Here is a 14364-nt window from a genome sequence, read left to right as displayed (position 1 = left end):
TTTCACTTGCACAATTAACGACTTTAATAAACGTTGGGCCAAATTTACAAACAATCATGAAATTAATTAAAGGCCTCCTTTGTGGTTCACTCCATCTATTACTAACAATACTAACATAATTTTCTATCCAAGTACTTTTAATAGGTTCCAATAACCTCTCTACATTTGCTTTCTCTTGTTGAAGTAGTAAAGTTCTTAATTTATTGTACCTAAGAGACACATAACAACCCAATGAATGATTAGCTAAAAATGAAAAAACATTAACATAGTTTGGATTCCTAGCAAAATTAAAAGGAAAACCACCAGTGTAAAACATTCTAGCAATTTTCTCATTTAATTGAACTCTAGTTTGTATGTCAAAAGATTTAACAATAGAAGAATTATCAACTTTTCTCTTTTTTAAAAAAGGATTTGACCCATTCGGTGATGATAAGGATAAAGGCAATGACTGACTTATATTGGTAGTACTACTAGGCAATAACACTTGCTTAGGTTGAGAATTATAAATCTTATTGGTAGTTTTATCATCTAATTTTCTTATTTCTGCTAAATCTTCAAATTTCACTTTAGAACAAACACCAATTCCTTTCCTTTTAATTTTTAATAGGTGAGCTTTAATTTTAATATAAGTCCATTGCCTTTCTTGATGACAAAAATTACAAATCCATTTGCATGTACCTCTTGATTCCCCAAGTTTTTTAATTTTTGTGACATATTTCCACAGTGGATTTTGGTCTTTATCGTTATTCTTTTTTATGAAACCCACACTGCTACTACTTTTAGAACTAGAACTTTCCCTACTAGTAGCAAAATTCGTTAATGATTAACCCAAATTCAGTCAAATAAAATCACCAACAATTTGCCAAAATTCACCCAAAAAAATCAATCAAATCACATAAATCACCAACTATTCTTCTGAACAGTTTACTACACAATTGAAATAAAATACAATTTGAAAACATAAATAAATCAATTTAATTATACAGAAACTTTCATCTATAAATAACATTCAAATCAAACCAGAACAACTAAATTACAGATTATAAAATTATTCAGTCAAATGGTATAAAATCAAAGATTCAATAATTATTAATTAAAAAAATTGTATATTATATTTGCGAATAACTTTTATATGTGTGTGTGTGTATTTTACAAGAATGATGTATGTATTGCAAGTGTCCACCGTTTGCCATTAAGTTGTTAACACGTAAAAATTTATGTCATATTAGAAGAATTCATGAGAATGGAGACATACATAATGCAAGGATGAGTCAAGTTGCGTTAAAATATATATACAATAATTTAATATATATTTTACAATAAATTTGAAATCTTGGGAATGAAGTATGCATCTAGCAGTATATGTACAATAATTTAATATAAATTTTATAATAAATTAGAAATATTGGGAATAGAGCATCTGGAGTCTATCTAAAATAATTTAATATGTCTGACGATCTATATAAAATAATTTAATATATCATGGAAGGGAGCATCCGTCCTGCCATTAACTCTGAATTCCATAATCCTAAAGCATCATAAAAGTAAAATTGACAATTTCGTAGCAATATAAACAATAATTTAATATACATTATAAAAAATTAGAATTACTTTCAATTTCTATGGACTTTCTTCACTTCCAGTTTCTACGAACGAACAAGAGGGAGAAAGCAGAGATTACACACACCTAGTCAGCCGCTATTCGAAGAAGGAGAGGATGCTTCGTAGAATGAAAGCAAGGAAGAAGAGAAATTAGGTTTAAGGTTATTCAATTTTAAAACAATTTGTTCCCCTTTTATGCATAGGAAAACACATTTCTGTTCTTATTATTTAAAATTACCAAAACAGCCTTAAAATATTTTGTACCAATTTAGACTGTTTCAGAAACTGAAGCATTTCAGATTTGTGGAAATGCACCTTTCTGTGCGTTTTCGTGCTTCCTTCATGGCAACAGTAGAAGTAGTAACAATGGAGCTACCAGAGGAACCAATTGAATCAATTGCCCATTCAATCATCGGAATCAGTCTATACTGGATGTTCAAAGTCCTTGGAGAAGTTTTAGCTTGTAAGGTATGCATTCTAATGGATAGCGAGGCTAGTCATAATTTTATTTCGGCTGAATTGTTAAGAAAATTAATTTACTAGTGGTACCCACTAAAAATTTTGGAGTTATGGTTGGAAATGGATATCAATTGAAGGGTACTAACATTTGTATAAACATAAAACTGTCGATACATGGGATAAAAATAATTCAAGACTTCTTGCCTATTAAACTGGGGAACATTGATGTTATTTTGGGTATAGAATGACTATCTAGATTGGGGAATGTTGAAACCAACTGGAAATTATTGACTCTTAAGTTCAAACATGAAGGGAGGTGGTTAGGGACGCAAGGGGATCCTACACTTATGAGGTTGGAAATTTCATCAAAAACTTTCCTAAAGACAAACCAAAATGATGGAGTGGGGTATTGGGTTGAATGGTATCAAATTGAAGAAAAACCTTAGTAAGATGAGCAACCAGATGACATTAATGACCTCTTACAAGAATTCTAGCAGTTGACTGAAGCTTCCAACAAATTGGCTCCTTAACAACCTAATGATCATGCCATCAAACTCATTGTCGGAGTACCGCGACCAAACATCTGTCCGTACCACTACTATACTACCAAAAGAATGAGGTGGAAAAAATAGTCCAAGAAATATTGGATTATGGGATCATCAAGCCAAGCACCAATCCATATTCTAGCCCAGTTTTGGTAATCAAGAAAAAAGATAAGGGTGGCACGTTTGTGTTGACTACAAAGCCCTAAACAATAATTACCATCCTATACAAGTTTTCAATATTAGCCATTAATGAACTCCTGGATAAATAAGGGTGAGCTACCATTTTCTCTAAAATGGACTTGAAATTAGGGTATCATTAGATTCAGGTGGTTGAAGATGACATTGATAGCTTTCCGAACTCATAATGGGTATTATGAGTTATCGGTCATGTCATTTGGACTATATAACACACTAGCTACTTTCCATGCCTTGATGAACAACATTTTCAGACCTTACCTATGCAGATTTATCCTAGTTTTCTATGGTGACATTCTCATTTATAGCCCAGATAAAAAGACTCACCTGATTCATCTTCGGACAGCTTTCCAAGTATTAAGACAATATCACCTAATAATTAATGAGAAGAAATTCTCATTCGGGTGTACGGAAGTTGAAATTTGAGGCATATCATTTCTGTTTTAGAAGTGTCGTGGATCCATCAAAGGTTGAAAGCATGTTGGCATGTCCACCACCAAAGGATGTCAAAGGGTTATGAGGATTTTTAGGGCTTACAGGGTATTACTGGAGATTTGTGGAGGGATATGAGAAGATAGTAGTACTGATAACCAAACTACTCAAAAAAGACAGTTTTGAATGGGACAAGACAGCTCAAGAGGCCTTTAACAGACTCAAAATAACCATGACAACAGTGTTTGTTTTAGCTATGCCTAACTTCTCTAAAGCTTCTGGTATTGAAATAGATGCTTCAAGAGTGGGTGCGGGCACAATACTCATGCAAGAAGAATAACTAATAACCTGCATCAGTCGAGCATTATCTCAAAGAAACAAGGTAAAGTCAGTTTATGAGAGAGAATTAATGGAGATAGTCTTCATTGTTCAGAAGTGATGACATTACTTATTGGGTTGACATTTCATCATTTGAATAAATCAATGGAGCTTAAAATACCTTATGGAACAAAGTGTGGTAGGCGACGACCTGCAAAAATGGGTAATGAAATTATTGTGGTAATGGAGTTGAGATCCAATACAGGCTTAGGCAAGAAAATAGGGCAGTTGACGCGTTATCTTGACAAGGAAAAATATCTATCATTTCCACCATGCAAGCCACCTATGCTGATGGGTAATGGAGGAGATTGCTAATGACCCATGCCTTCAAAAAATAGTATGGGACCTCATCCGAGACCCTATGTCCTATCCAAGTTATCAAGTCAGGAAATAAGCTCTATTTTATAAAAGTTGTCTACTAGTGCTTCATCAGTCTCAACTTATTCCCCAATTACTTCAAAAGATGCACTCTTCACTAGGTGCGGGACACTCAAACTTTTTCAAAACCTACAAATGTGTCTCCAGTATTTTATATTAGAAAGGACAAAAGAATGACATTTGTAAATTTGTCGCCTCCTATGAAATGTGTTAACAAAGAAAATACGAGGCCCTAAAACTAGCAGGACTCTTGCAACCTCTTCCTATCCCTACCCAAGTCTAAGAAGACATTGCCATAGAGTTTATCAAAGGAATGCCTAGATCTAGCAGATATGACACTATTATAGTTGTGGTCGATCACTTCACCAAATACAGTCATTTCTTGCTACTTATACACCCATATATTGCATGGCAAGTAGTCACACTTTTTGTTTGTGAGATTGTTCTTTTTCATGGATACCCACACACCATTGTGTTTGACCGAGATAAAATATTCTTGAGTACTTTCTACACTAAACTTTTGCGTCTTGCAACTACAATTCTCAAATACAGTTCTGCATATCACCTACAATCCGAAGCCAGACAGATTAACCAACCAAAGCCTCGAGACCTATCTCTACTACTTTTCAGTTCCAAGCCCTCTCAATTAGGCAAAATGGTTGGCATGAGCAGAATTTTGGCATAATACTACTTACCACAAAGCGGCAGACATGACACCATTCAAAGCTTTACATGGCAGGGACTCGCCAATTCTCCTTAGATTCGGTGATAATAAATCCCTTGTGGAAGCTATTCAAATTCAAATAAAGGAAAGGAATTGGATTCTGGATGAATTCAAAGATAACCTAACAAGGGCCTAGACCTATATGAATAAATACGCTGACTCGACTCGTTAAAAAGTCCAATATCAGCTGGACGACTATTTTGTTTTTTTTGAATTGCAACTCTATCGCCTCTAACCCTTTGCCACACAACCAAATGGAAAACTCAGCCCACATTACTATGGGCCCTACAAGATTTTGGAGAAGATCGGCATGATTGCTTACAAGCTAGCACTCGCACCAAATGCCAAAATCCACCCCATCTTCCATGTATCCCATCTGAAGAAAGTCATTGAGTCGCAAGTCACAAGTCAACTATTGGCCTCATGCCTTACTGAAGACTTAGAGTTGAACATCCAACCCTAAGAAGTAATAGCAGTTCGTGGCAACTCTTCTGATGCTTTGGAGCTTCTTATTTGTTGGGATGACCTACTTTTGGGAGAAAGTTCGTGGGATTCTTATTCCAGCATAGCTACTTCTTTTTTTTCCTTTTACCTTGGGGATAAGGTGAAACTCTTAGAAGTAAGGTTAGATTCGAATTGAGCTTATTTGAACTCGAATTCAGTTCGAATGAGTCTGAAACAAGTTATATGTAAATAGGCTCTTGCTCGAGCTCAAGCTTTATATATTTGAAAAATCAAGCTTGAGCTTTGTGCCAAGCAGCTCAGCTCGACTTGCGAGTCAAGGCAGCTAGCCCATTCTCCTTTCTCCGGCTGGGGTTATCTATGCTTTGTGGGGTTATCTGTGCCTCGTGAGCTTCAAGGATCTAGAGATGGTTACTATGCGGTGGTAGGAGGGATCACTCCAACTCATCTTGGAGTGGGAGTATTATAGTCGTTGGGCTATGTCAAGCATTGGGCACTTAACTGGATAAAAAGGTGAAACTTTCAAGTGTTCACATTATAATGCAATTGTGGTTGTTTATTTTCCCTTGTTTTGAAGTCCATCTCAGTGTTTATATGGAAATCTGGTTAGTGTGACTTTTGTCTGAGATTTTTTATCCTTGTTTACGGCTTAATGGTGTAGGCTAGACAAAAGCTATATATGATATATTATTAGCTTAGCAATGGTAGCTTTAATTGCTTTAGATCTTCAAGCTCTTTTTAGTATTCATAGATACAGCATCCCTCTTTCAGATTGTTGAGTTTGGATTCAATACTAATATGCCTTTCGTCTTTCTATTTGAATGCATAATTCCTTGAAGAGTTTTAAGCTGTCTTTGAATTCATATGGAACAATGATACAGTCACTAGGCAGTCTTAGAGCGACAGAGCAAGCCATGTTTCAAAAGCATGCTATTGATGAGAAAATCTTACAAAACGAAGATTATTTTGGGTATCTGAGTGGTTATGGAGAACAATTTTCTAATATTTCCTTGGCCAAAGCAAAGTTGTAACTTGGTATTTCGTTGAGCTAACCTATTTAATTTAAAAAAAAAATTATGTGGTTTGTCCACTTCTCTTTCTGCACACGTCATTAATTTCCTTTGTCTCATGGGCAATCAATAAGATTACTGCTTATGTGTAATTTCCACTAATTCAAACTTCTTTGGTTGCTACTATTTGAGGAAAATCTAAGAGATAGCAGCATGTGCTTCTAATTTACCTTACATGTTGATGTGGTTCTTATCGTAGTACAGGCCTTCGATGGTCTGTTTCATCATTTCCTGTTTTTTGCAACCAAGTGTCTGTGCTCCTTTGTTGCTGAAATTAAAGACCGCGGTAATGTTTTTGAATTTCAGACGTTGCTGAACTTTCTCATATGGAATTCATATCAAGTAAAACTAGAATTTGCTTCTGGACACAAACTAAATCACTTTTAACACCAATTAACCGCAGGGATCTGGCGGTTTTATATTTTTCTAGTTTATGTAAACCTACTAGTTAACCATTATATTCAGCTGATGAAGCTTTCTTTATGGTTGGATACTTTTCTCAATTCTGCAGTAATGTAAGAGAAATTTAAATCATTACAGTGATTGTGATGCTGCAAGAATTTTGAGTTGTGACTAGCTGCTTTCATTTACGTTTTATTGGCATTCTGTAAGGCCAAATATCCAGCCGACTGAAGGTTCCAGCAATTCACAACAGCTCCTCCAGCAAGTTTCCAGACACAGCCTCCTCCTGCAGTTTCAGTGTTCTAGGGTCTCTCCAACAACAACTCAATTCAACAGTCCCCAAACATTCATTCACAGCCAAGGAAAGAAAGGAACATTTAGAATTATATCTTCATTCTCATTTCCCTGTTATCAAGTAAATGTAACTGAACAGTTTTCTATTGAGAAAAATTAAGCAGAGTTTAATGATTCATTCCATGTCCATGATGAAACAATAACTTCAATAACTTGCCCAGTCTACAATATTGAGTTCAACAGCAAAACCAAAACAAGTATCCCCACAAGGCAACAACAAAGACAATAACAAAACAGTAAAAATAAGCTAAAGGAATGCTGGGTTCCGAGAGCCAGCCCTCTCCAAATCTGTTCTTCCACTAAAAAACAACGTCCATAATGAAATGGCTCCTCATCCATGCTTTTCCCATTATATGCGCAGCCTTCTAACCGTCGATGGACCCCACCACTGAAGACTCCTCTTTGAATTCTGGAAAGGAGGCTTCAACTAATTTCAGCCAAATTCTTGTTCTAATTTACTGCACATGTGATGCAGTCAAGGCTTTTGCGGGGTTCGCTTATCAATCTAATGTTCTTGCCTATCGAGTTTGCACAGAAGCTGAATATGTTATGGAAATCACAGTGGCGACCTGCATCAGCATTGATACGGGAGCACAGGCAAGTGAAATAATTTACTTTTACTTAGTTTTCTGTAGAAGTATGACTTATTTGCCTCCTTCTAAGAGACGTTTCCATCTGACAGGACCCATCCCGACCTGCTAATCCTATAACCTCTGAGAATACCGTTATAGGCTTAGAAGGGCGAAATGCATCCTGTATTTTTGGTTGAAAAACCTTCTACACCATATTCTAACATGTAAAATAATATCATCTATAGGCCTCCGGCCTTTATATAAGTATATGTCATAATACATCCTGATTAAAGCCAAAAAATCATAAAATAAACCTGTAATCAGGCCTCCGGCCTTATCATATACATGACAAAATAATTTACATCTTTACTCATTTCAAAAGTCATGAGAATATTGTAATTAGGCCTCCGGCCTTTCAACATTTCACAAGCTTATAAAAACAAAAACAACAAAAAGTCTATATCCAACACTAAATATGCTACACCGTGGCACAACCCAACGAAACACTATCCAACACGATCTGGAGGATGTCCTGGAGGGAGGAAAACATTTATAAGGGTGAGCTAAAAGCTCAGTGAGTAGGAAATTTAAATCCTTGAGAATATTAATGCATGTCAAAATATAATAGTATGCTTATGCTTAAACCACATGCTTCTCATTTAACTTGAAACGTTCATCACAAAATCATCACATAAATTGATTGTCTCAAGAATGAAATTAACCATACTACCTTTTTCTCATAGGGACATATCAATCATTTATAAATTTCCACTTCTAACTCAATAGCAATACTATCTTTATCTTATAGATTTCCTTCCATATCAAGATTTTAAAATATAAAGATATCCCATCATTTCCAATATAAAGATATACATCAAAATATCATATAAAAGGAAATCTGTCATACCCGGGGGTGTCCCCACCTAGGCAGAGCAAAAGAAAAACAACTGTCATACTCGGTATACTAAAATCTCACACGGGCAGAGCATTCAATTCTGTCATACTTGGCATGAAATAAAGCACAAGCAGAGCACTAAATTCTGCCATACCTGTATAGATATCGCACAGGCAGAGCATCTAAATCTGTTATACCTGGCATAAATATTGCACAGGTAGAGCATTTTATTTCATAATAAGTAATAACCAAATCTTATCACCATATATATATATATATATATATATATATAAAAGAAAATGACTTGATATTATGACCTTTTTGGACAATACTTATCGGCAAGCATCACAACCACCATAAGCAAATGTAAATCACACATGAATCTCGAGTAAACACTTCCAACTCACATAAAGCTCAACTAAACAATTCCAACTCAACCACAACACAAAACATCAATTTAATAATTTCCAGAATTCACTTGGTCACCACATAACTTAATTAAGCATTCTGAATCCACCGAATAATGTAACTTTTACTTTATAGCCACCCAAATCCTAAATCCATAACATACATAAAGAAACTATTTTATTTTATTTTTTTCCTTTTTTTTTTTGAGAGGTTTCCATCAAATCCATGCTACCATTTTCAAGGATTCAAAATAAATACCATAAAATTTCACAAAACTATAAATAAAATTTATACCCAAAAATCATAAAGAAAGAAAAGTTTATTCCCACTCACTGATTTGGGTAGCCTCTAAATCAGAGTTGAAATCTCTTGCTAATCTCCCTTCTTCTTCACCTATTCAAACCAATTGGAAACAATATGATCAAAATTTTGGAAATCCCTAATTTGAACAAATATAACAAACCCTAAAATTTTTTTTTTGAATAAAAATGAAATACCCTATTCCCTTTTTCTATAAATCCCTTTTCTCTTCCTTTCCCTTTCCTTATTTTTCTTTCTTTTCTTCTTCTTTCTTTTCTTTTCTTTCTTCTCTTCTTCCCCTTTCTTTCTCTGTTTTCTCCCGTCTGCGCTCTGTTTCTTTTCTTCTTGCTGAAGAAGAAAAGGCTACTGACTTTTATTAGCAAATAAAAGGAAAATTTCCACTTAACCCCTATATGTGGGCAAGATTTCGTATAACCCCCTTTAGTTTCACCTATAACCAAGATTTGGGTATTTCAACTCTCCCCCCCTAAAGAACAAATTTCGTCCTCGAAATTATATACCTGATTGAAACAATTCTGGGTATTGAGCCCGCATATCCTCTTCTCGTTCCCAAGTTGCTTCTTCCATCGAGTGATTTTTCCAATGCACCTTAACCCAAGGAATGGTTCTAGTACGAAGCACTTGTTGTTTCACATCGATAATTCTCTTTGGCCCTTCTTGGTAACTCAAATCCTCTTTTAATTGAAACGGTTGTTGCTGAAGAACATGAGTGGGATCGGGCACATACTTGCGAAGCATGGAAACATGAAAAACATTATGAATCTTAGATAACTCAGGTGGTAAGGCCAGTCGATAAGCAACAAAACCAACTCTTTCAAGAATTTCATATGGGCCAATATATCTTGGGCTCAATTTACCTCGTTTCCCGAATCTTAGTAAGCCTTTCCAAGGTGAAACTCGTAGAAATACTTTTTCACCCACTTGGAACTCCAATTCTCTTCTACGCTTATCAGCATAGCTTTTCTGTCTATCTTGGGCTGCTTTCAGTCGTTGGCGAATAAGACAAATCTTTTCATTTGTGTCTCGCACGATCTCAGGGCCTAGCAATACTCTCTCACCTACTTCATTCCAACACACTGGAGTTCTACATTTTCTACCATACAAGGCTTCATACGGAGGCATTCCAATGCTAGCTTGATAGCTATTGTTGTAGGCAAATTCTGCTAAAGGTAAATAGTTATCCCAACTACCTTTGAACTCCATCACACAAGCCCTTAACATATCTTCTAAGGTCTGGATAGTTCTTTCTGACTGTCCATTAGTTTGAGGATGAAAGGCTGTGCTAAATTTCAACTTTGTACCCAAGGCATTTTGTAAACTTGGCCAAAATCGAGAAGTAAACCTAGGATCTCTATCTGATACTATGGATACTGGAGCACCATGAAGACGTACAATCTCAGCTACATAAATACTTGCCAACTTATCAAGCGAATGTGTGGTTTTGATTTGCAGGAAATGGGCTGATTTTGTTAGACGATCCACAATGACCCAAATGCCATCATACCCATTCTTGGTACGGGGAAGACCTGACACAAAATCCATGGTGATATGCTCCCATTTCCATTGAGGAATAGGAAGCGGTTGCAAAAATCCAGCAGGTTTTTGATGTTCAACTTTCACTTGTTGGCACACTAAACATCTGGAAACAAATTTTGCGATCTCTCTTTTCATTCCTTGCCACCAATAATGATCTCTTAAGGTATGATACATCTTAGTACTACCTGGATGTAAGGCATAGGCTGAGGCATGAACCTCTTCTAAAATGTCCTTCTTTAATTCCTGGTGATCTGGTACACAAATTCTATCTCCCATCATAAGCATGCCATCATCTTTTATTATAAAATCCGCCCGCAATCCTTTACTTACTTCATCCTTTAACTTCACTAGATGAGGGTCTAAATGTTGCATTTCTCGGATTCGATCAATTAAGATGGGTCGAATTTGAAGACTAGCTAATAAGACTCCTGAAGTACTTATACTCAGTTTCGCCCTGAGGGTCCTTAATTCCATCAACAAGGAACAAGGTTTCACCTTCATATGTGCTACAACACCTTGAGATTTTCTACTAAGTGCATCTGCGGCAACATTTGCCTTTCCCAGATGATAATCGATTGAACAATCATAATCTTTAATAAGCTCAATCCATCTTCTCTGTCGAAGGTTCAACTCTTTTTGTGTAAATAAATATTTCAAACTTTTGTGATCTGTATAAATTTGACAAGTTGCCCCATAGAGATAATGTCTCCAGATTTTTAATGCCCATACTATAGCTGCAAGTTCTAAGTCATGAGTTGGGTAGTTCATCTCGTGTTTCTTGAGTTGTTTAGAGGCATAAGCTATCACTTTCTCATATTGCATCAATACACAACCCAAACCCTGTTTAGAAGCATCACTATAAACCACAAATCCATCTGTACCCGAGGGTAAGGTAAGTACAGGGGCTGAAGTCAATCTTGTTTTCAACTCTTGAAAACTTTGCTCACATTCGACATTCTAGTCAAACTTTACCTCCTTTCGAGTTAGTCTAGTTAAGGGTGCTGCGATTTTTGAAAATCCTTCAATAAATCTTCGATAGTACCCAGCAAGACCAAGAAAACTTCTAATTTCAGTAACATTAGTAGGTCTCTCCCATTTCAAAATTGCTTCCACCTTCTGTGGGTCGACACAAACACCCTCTGCTGAAATGACATGCCCCAAAAATGTAATTTGATCTAGCCAAAATTGACACTTACTAAATTTAGCATAGAGGTGTTTGTCTCGCAAAATTTGTAAAACCATTTTAAGGTGTTCTTCATGCTCTATCTTACTTCGAGAATAAACCAAAATATCATCAATAAATACCACAACGAAACGGTCTAAGAAAGAGCGAAACACTCTATTCATCAAATCCATAAATGCTGTCGGTGCATTAGTTAATCCAAAAGGCATCACCAAGAACTCATAATGTCCATAACGAGTCCTGAAAGCAGTCTTTGGAACATCTGACTCCTTAATCTTTAATTGATGGTATCTTGAGCGCAAGTCTATCTTAGAGAAAACCTTAGCGCCTTGTAATTGATCAAACAAATCAGCAATCTGAGGCAGTGGATACTTATTACGTACTGTCACTTTGTTCAATTGTCTATAGTCAATACATAATCTGAAAGTTCCATCCTTTTTCTTAACAAATAACACCGGTGCTCCCCATGGAGATACACTAGGCCTAATGAATCCCTTCTCCACTAATTCTTGCAGTTGCACCTTTAATTCCCTTAGCTCAAGCGGAGCCATTCTATAAGGGGCTAATGATATAGGAGCTGTCCCAAGAATCAAATCTATTGAAAACTCAACCTCTCTGTCGGGTGGTAGTCCAGGTAGATCATCAGGGAATACGTCTGGAAAATCTCTAACCACTGGAATATCTTCTATCTTTGATTCATCAACTCTAGTGTCTACAATATGTGCTATATAAGCTTGATATCCCTTTTGAATGAATCGTCTAGCAACAGTAGCAGAGATGACACAAGAAGGAATAATGCGGCGCTCCCCATAGAAAATGAACTCTGGTTTACCCAACTTCTTGAAGGTTACTTCCTTGCAAAAACAATCAATGGTAGCACGATGACAAGCTAACCAGTCCATCCCCAGAATTACATCAAAATCTTGGATGGACAAAGGAATCAAATTTGCCTCTAACTCATGGATTCCCACCTTTACCTTGCTACCCTTGTAGACATTTTCTACTAAAATTGACTCTCCTACAGGAGTAGCTACCTCCAATTTACATTCCAAGGGTTCTAACTCTTTATTGGCATGTTTAGCAAATGCATAAGAAACAAAAGAATGAATGGAACTAGGATCAATTAAAGTGAAAGCTTCTCGGTCAAAGATGAACAACATACCCGTAACCACATTTGGAGAGGCATAGGCTTCTTGTTGAGTCAAAGCAAAAACACGTGTTTGAGCTTGAGGTCATCCCGGTCTCTTTTGCTGACTACTGCCACTATGAGTACCACTAACTTGCCCTTGAGTACCCACACTAGACCCCTCTCTAATCTGAGGCCCTTGGTGTCTTTGATACTGACCACTACTCATTTGAAAATTCTGTTTAACTGATCCTTGAGTGACACTCCCAACTTGAGATGACAAAGGGCAATCTCTTTTAAAATGACCAATCTGTCCACAACGATAACAACTCAGGGCCCCTCTCTGGCATTGTCCCGAATGGAATCTTCCACAAGCATTACATTGAGAGTGTTGACCTTTACTACCTTGAGGTGTACCTCCCAAAGACCCTTGATTCCAAGTGTTACTCCCCATTGATTGTTGCCCTTGAAACTGTCTTTGACCCTCTTGAAATTTGGATCTCACACTCTGGAATGATGCACTTGATTGTCCAGAAAATTTGCCTTCTTTTTTCTGCATTCTATCTTTATACCCACCTGATATCCAATCACTAACCCTTCATTTTTGCCCTTGAAACTCTCTTTTCTCTGTCTCGGTGAGACTTCCTTCAACTCTCATGGCTACTTCTACCAATTTCCTAAACTCTGAGTAAGAGCTTGCAGTCACTACTGTTCTAATTCGCCCTCGGAGACCCTCTTCAAACTTTCTACACCTCTCTCTCTCATCTCTTGTAATCAACGGGGCAAACCGAGAGAGCTCGATGAATTTATTCATATATTCCTCCACCGACATACTTCCTTGGGTCAGTCTAAGAAATTCACTTCTTTTTGTATCTTGATACACCCTTGAATATTAGTGATCTGAAAACTCTTGACAAAAGTTTCCCCAAGTTATTGCTGTCGAATCCCTATATTTTTGTTGTACCATTTTCCACCAATGATATGTCTTACCCTCCAAAAAGAAGGTAGCGAACCGTAGTTTCTGAGAGTCTGAACACTCCATCACCTCAAATATGTGCTCAGTCCTACTCATCCACGACTCTACAACTGTAGGATCTCCGATCCCATCAAAGGTTTTGACGCCTAATTTTCTTGCTCTTTCAATGGTGTTGACACTCTCTTGATGCACTGGAATCTGATTTTGAGCCACTCTAGTGACTAACTGGGCCAGTCTGCCAATAGCTTGCTCCACATTAATCCCATCAGTTGAAGGCTCCATATTTGGCTCAGCTACTGGTTCAACACCTACATTAGGACTATGTACAACAGAGTCTACAGGTGGC

At 36.7% G+C, this 14364-nt stretch overlaps 1 long non-coding RNA gene across 1 annotated transcript; it reads right to left on the bottom strand.

The window, feature by feature from the left end:
• Nucleotides 1-8014: 8014 nt before the first annotated feature.
• On the bottom strand, nucleotides 8015-9416 carry LOC123203104. Its single transcript, XR_006499190.1, has 3 exons — nucleotides 9374-9416; nucleotides 9210-9269; nucleotides 8015-8105 (listed from the first exon to the last, which is right to left on the bottom strand). It is a non-coding gene; the product is annotated as an uncharacterized LOC123203104 (long non-coding RNA).
• Between the last annotated feature and the right edge of the window lie 4948 nt (nucleotides 9417-14364).

Source organism: Mangifera indica, chromosome 19 (genome assembly GCF_011075055.1).
Source record: "Mangifera indica cultivar Alphonso chromosome 19, CATAS_Mindica_2.1, whole genome shotgun sequence".
NCBI lineage: Eukaryota > Viridiplantae > Streptophyta > Magnoliopsida > Sapindales > Anacardiaceae > Mangifera > Mangifera indica.
This window is presented reverse-complemented; position numbering and strand designations above follow the sequence as displayed.